Source organism: Canis lupus, chromosome 15, assembly GCF_011100685.1.
Source record: "Canis lupus familiaris isolate Mischka breed German Shepherd chromosome 15, alternate assembly UU_Cfam_GSD_1.0, whole genome shotgun sequence".
NCBI classification, from domain to species: domain Eukaryota; kingdom Metazoa; phylum Chordata; class Mammalia; order Carnivora; family Canidae; genus Canis; species Canis lupus.
The window spans coordinates 45,935,330-45,940,942 of record NC_049236.1 but is presented as its reverse complement, the minus strand read 5'-3'; the positions used below and the strand labels follow the sequence as shown (position 1 = coordinate 45,940,942).

The 5,613-nt window shown below is 37.4% G+C and overlaps 1 pseudogene; it reads left to right on the top strand.

Annotated features, from left to right (window-relative positions):
- The first annotated feature begins 374 nt into the window (after positions 1-374).
- Positions 375-1,052, top strand: LOC100682854 (annotated as a pseudogene).
- Positions 1,053-5,613: the final 4,561 nt, after the last annotated feature.

Genomic DNA, 5,613 nt, shown 5'->3' with positions numbered 1-5,613 from the left:
ACTCTGGGTGGTTGGCTAGCATTTGAAAAGCATGCTGTTGTCTATTTTCTCTAGGAATTGGCCAACCTTAAGAGGAATAGTCTCTGGTCAGCAAGGCCCCAGATGTCAAAGCCTCAGAATGTAAAAAATAAAAGATATGGTCAGTACGACAGTTTGGGAATAAGTGGTGAAGCTGAGAGTTGGATACTGGGTTTCCTAACTCAAGCCTAAGTCAAAACTTTGAGTGCTGCTCTGGATTCACTTTATCAAAATTCAGTGAAGTGGACGGTGACTCCTGGCAGTGGGGTCTGCCTCCCAGTGAGGGCACATGGTGTGGTGTTTCTTGTTCTCCTCTGCATGGCTGCAGCTTGGGCCTTGCCTGATGCAGCCTGACCATGGCTTCAACTTTTGAAGAGCTATGGGAAGATCTAGAAGGTGTGAAGGTGCTACTAGAAAAGGCCACTAGAAAGAGTACGTGATGCCTTTACAGCGGAAAAATCCAAGATTGAGACAGAAATCGAGGACCAGATGTGGCAGAAATCAGAAAGAAAAGCAGAACTCTTTGACAATGAAAAGCCAGCTGCTGTGGTGGCTCCCATTACAATTACAATTACAATGAAAATCAGTAATTACTGATGAGATCAGTCAGATAAGTTTGTGAAAATCTAGTTATTTTATTTGGAGTTCGTCAAGTCCCCACTGAGAACATGCAGGTGCATTTCACAAAGAGGTCATTTGATCTTTTGGTAAAGAATCTAAATGGGAACAGTTACTCCATGACTGTGATCAACCTCTTGACACCGATCTCTATGGAAAGCAGTTCAAAAAAAGTCAAAACTGATGCAATTCTTATGTAGAAAAAAGGCAGAAAACGTGGTGGGATACCTGATTCAGTTTGAGAAAGATGCAAAGAGAAGGAAAAGCCCTCCCATTACACTGAAATGGATGCTAGTGAGGGATTGATGAATGTTCTAAAGACAATTTATGAAGATGGAGATGATCATATGAAGCAAACCATTAGTACAGCTTGGGTGGAATCAAGAGAGAAGCAAGCCCAGGAGACAGAACTTTGAGAGTTTAAGGTCATTTTGGGAAGAGTAAGGGGGAAATATTGACGTTTCCAATATGGAAATGTTGGTGAGCTGCAGAGAAATTTGACAAGTAACAACTTACACAGTTGTCTTTTAAGTGAAGGCAATGATTTCTCCCATTTCCTCCTGGAGGATTTATTTAAATAAAATATACTTCTTAAACACTTCCGCCAAAGACAGTTTCCTTAGTAATCCGGGCATTTTGTTCAAGAAAGGATAATATTGCATTCTTGTGTGAAATGTAAGAAAGCAAATTTTGCCTAATGATAATACTACATTGTGGGTATTTTTGTTTAGCTAAGAGGTAGACAACAAAAGTTACTGTTTGCCTGTAAGTTCTTGGCATCAGCTCCTGCCAACATAAGAATACATGAGAATAAAACCTGAATGTTTACATAAAATGCAAATCTGAAAAAAAAAAGTCACTGAGGTGGAGGGGAGTTTCTTGCCCTAACAGCTTCTTCCTGAGGTCACTTCAGGCTAGTGTGGAAAGGGAGGGTGAGCAGAGAAGCCAGTGCCCCTGTTGTGGCATTGTTCCAGGTCAGCCCTCCCTTTTCCCTTTGTCACAGCCCCTGCACAGTGCAAGTTTATTGTCAGAGTATCTGCCTCTTGGCCAGATGTTGGAAGGTAAGCAGGATGCAGGGATTAAGAAATGGGACCTCACTCACAACTGTACCATTGGGACAGAACTGCTAGTGCTTTTCTGAATTTAGGCAAGATCACCCCAGCATTGGCTTGTAGACAAAAATAACTGCAGGAGAACCTGTTTCTCATTAGCTCAACAAATTAATTGCCTCTTTACACATGTCGTTCTGCATTGTTTACCAATATATGACATTCCTGAAATTTCACAAGCTCTCTTTAAATAGCACACTTTTATTTTCAGGCACTGTTAAATAACTTCAGTGAAAATCAATTTTTGCTGATGAAAATAGAGTCTATTATTTATTTGCTGCAACTCGACTTGCTCTATGTGAGGATAGCTTAAATATACATTTAGTTGAAGGGGACTTCATTGGCAATATGAACCCTAATAAATAGAGATTTTTTTTCTAGTTTTAATTCATAAAGTAGTAAGTTTATAACATCTTATGAGTGTAAAATAAGTATAAGTTGTTTTTAAAAATACAAACCACTTGATTTCTCTGAAGACATCTTTCACTACAAAATTTGGAATCTTTAGAATGAAAGTTGCAGGAAAATGAATATATTTCCCTTTAAGATGGTGAAAAGTGGCTTTTAGAATGGAAATAGCAGGGTTTCTCTAAATGAACTCGACCAGAAGATGGAGAAAAAAATTCTAAAGTGACAATGACTAACTACAAATATCAGAGTCAATACAACACACTCTTAAAATGAAATGAGGTTCTCAGGGCAGCAGAAACATTTGAAAGATAGAACCAAGGAGTGACAACCAATGTGGTGTAAGTTATTATTTATTCTTTGAAGTTTAAATATCTGATTTCAGTCAAGAGTCACTGTTGTTTAGAACAAATTCTATTTTGCTAAGATTGCTCCCTTAGTGTATAACCAAAGAAAGGCCAGAAGGAAATTTACTTTTGTGCAATATTCTTTTTAAAAAACTGTGTTATTATTTTTTTGTGCAATATTATGATGCAGAAGCTACTTTAAAAGGGTTGTAGTGAGCATCCTGTCTTATAGATAATTCATTAGGTGGGTGGTAGGATTTGTAAACTGAAAAAAAAATCTCTTGCTGCACGAAAGTGACTGCTCCCTATAAATACATTTGAATGATTATTTGCTCCAAGAATATACTTGACGTGTAGCTGAATTTTGTGTTGGGAAATTGCCCTCTTTGGAAAGACTACAACTAAGTCCAGTCCTATATCCACAGACTGCCTCAAATATTTGCTTCAATTTTAAGCCCAAATTGAATCCCATATACGATTTGGGTTGTTGGGTTGAATTTGGCTAGTGTCTTCTTCACTAAGTATGGGTTTGCTGGTGGCTTAGTTTCTGTAGAACATGGATGGACTTCCATCTGGAAAGAGAATATTAGCCTTGGGTACTGGATCAGGCAGCCTGAGAGGAAAGAGGCAAAATGGGACAGACGTAGTGCAAGGGGGAGCTTGCTTCTCATTACTCATTGCCTAAGTCCCAGGATCACGCTATTCTATTGTTTTCTGTTTTAGACCACGATGGTCTTTATAAATTTAAGACATGTGTAGTAATTCTTTGTAGTCTCTCAGAAACATCCAACTAAAAGGTTTTAATCAACCTCCAGAAGTTTTAGAAATGTTCTTGTGTAGTTTTTACATTATGTGAGTCAGTAAACAGGGCATCTCAGTTTGGAGCATTTCTGTTGATTATGAGGGGCCCCCAAACCAGTTCCAGTGTTTTATCATTTGAATGGCTTTGATTACATAAGGGTAATTCATATTTATGCTTTCGGTAATAAAATCATGTATTAGAAATCCTTCCAATGCTAACTGACCTTCAGAGGTACTGAAGTGTCCTTGTTCATTGCAATTAGTTACACATCTGTGATGCATTCCTTCAGCTTTGTAACAGAGAATGACTGAGATGTTGCCTAGGGGCAGCACTGACCACCTAGGCAGTGAGAGAAAGAATATAAATGCTGTGGATCTGTAGGTGAATGTTGAACATTATGGGGGGACTGGCAGGGACCACAGCAGCAGTGGCCACTCTCCCTCCATAACCATACCTCACTTCCACCCTCACACCTTCCTGACAAGTCCTGGCAACAAGAACATAATGTGGGGGGTTTTGTGGATTGGGAATCTCGCCCAGGGAAAGCTCACCTATTTTTCTTGTCTTGGCAATGTTGGAAGATGGAGAGGTGACCTTGACTTCCCTTCTTTTCATGGCTTTCTGATTTGTTATTCTCTCCAAATTTCCTCTCCTGAAACATTAAATCCTACCATTTGGTGCCCACCAATTCTTTGATGCTGTTTGACATACAGAAACCTCCTCTGTGGGACGTGTCTGATCTCACCCTGACTGGTGAAACTGTCCTTTTACCCCTTTAAATCCTGCTTTTACAAGGCCAGTTAAGTATATTTTAGGTGTATGATGCAATAAACACAGAATTTGTTAATACCTCTACCTTGTTAGATCTTTCAAGTTATTTGAAATAGTGCAAATAATAGGGTTTTAAAAATTGGGAGGCTAGTGATGCAATAAATCCAAATTGCATTTCCTTGTGCTTCATCAGGTAGAAATAAGTGGATGTGTGTGGACAGTGATATTTTTTACTACCTTATATGTAGTTACTTGAGGTATAGTCATTTGAGGTGAATATTGTCCTTACTATAAACGTCTGCATTCTCTCTGAGTGCATGAGAAGGCATCTGATTTCTAGACAGAATGCTTTTTCAGCTTTTATTGAACCTTTTCTTACAGCTAACCTATTGTTTTAAAACAAAGAGAAGGCTAGCAGGACTATTTGGAAAGACATTTTCACAAACATTTCTCTTGGGAGTGTAAATTGGTACAAAATTTAGGGAAGGTCATTCAGCGGTGTATTTTAAAAGCCTTCAAAAACTCATACACTTTGAACTCAGTAATTTCACTGTTTTGAATTCACTCTAAAGAGAAAAAAATCACAAATACGCAGAAAGATTTATATTCCAGGGTTGTTCATGTCAGAGTTAATAATAGTGAAACATTATATACCTTCTATGTGTCCAACAATTGAGAAAGATTAAATAAACTGTGACATGTATATATGATGAAATACATTTATGCATATAAAGTCCTATTTATATATAAAAACTCAAAGGAATAACCAACTGGTTATAATAGTTATTTCTTGGTAGTATGTGGGAAAATTTTATTTCTTTTTTTATATTTATTTATTTAACAACTTTTTCTGCCCTGAGTATTTGTTGGTTTTTAAGTGAGAAAAATAGTCTAAAAATTTTAAAAAGGAAATGTCTTTGTTCTAATTGTTCTTAACCAGAATCACTAACTTGAATTTTTTAGAGATTGATTGTTCATCTTCTTGAGTATCTAAGAATTTTATTATTTTTTTCTTCTTTCATTCCTGAAGCTCAGCTTCTATTTATTTCACTATTTATTAACTCTGTGATTCAAAGTGAATGAATAGGAACAAGAGAAAGCAGGTTCCCAGAACCATCCTATGGGCTGGATTTGAATGTAGCCTTTATAATAAGAAGTAAGGGAAAGTCTTTTTGTTAATAGCAATTTTTTAAAATAAATTATTTCTGTAGAGGTTAAGTGTTGAGATTTTATGAGAACCAGCAGCAAAGCTTCTGACTGGCTTCTGGCTCTTTGTCTCTTCTAAAAGGAAATGTAGGAGCAAAGTAAGTGTGGGCAGAATATCAAAATGGCTTCCTGCTGGGTAAGTGTAACTACCAGAGGGCTGCTTCTTCTAGGAGAGCCTGGGGAGAAGGGCTGCTGACAGGACACAAAGGGCTTATAACTATTTTTACCTTAGCCTCCTTTTTCTCTAACCTAGTCTCTTTTTAAAGTTTCTTTTAAAAGCCACATGTTTGATATGCTTGAACATTTAAAAGATTTCAGCTATAGACTCTTGATC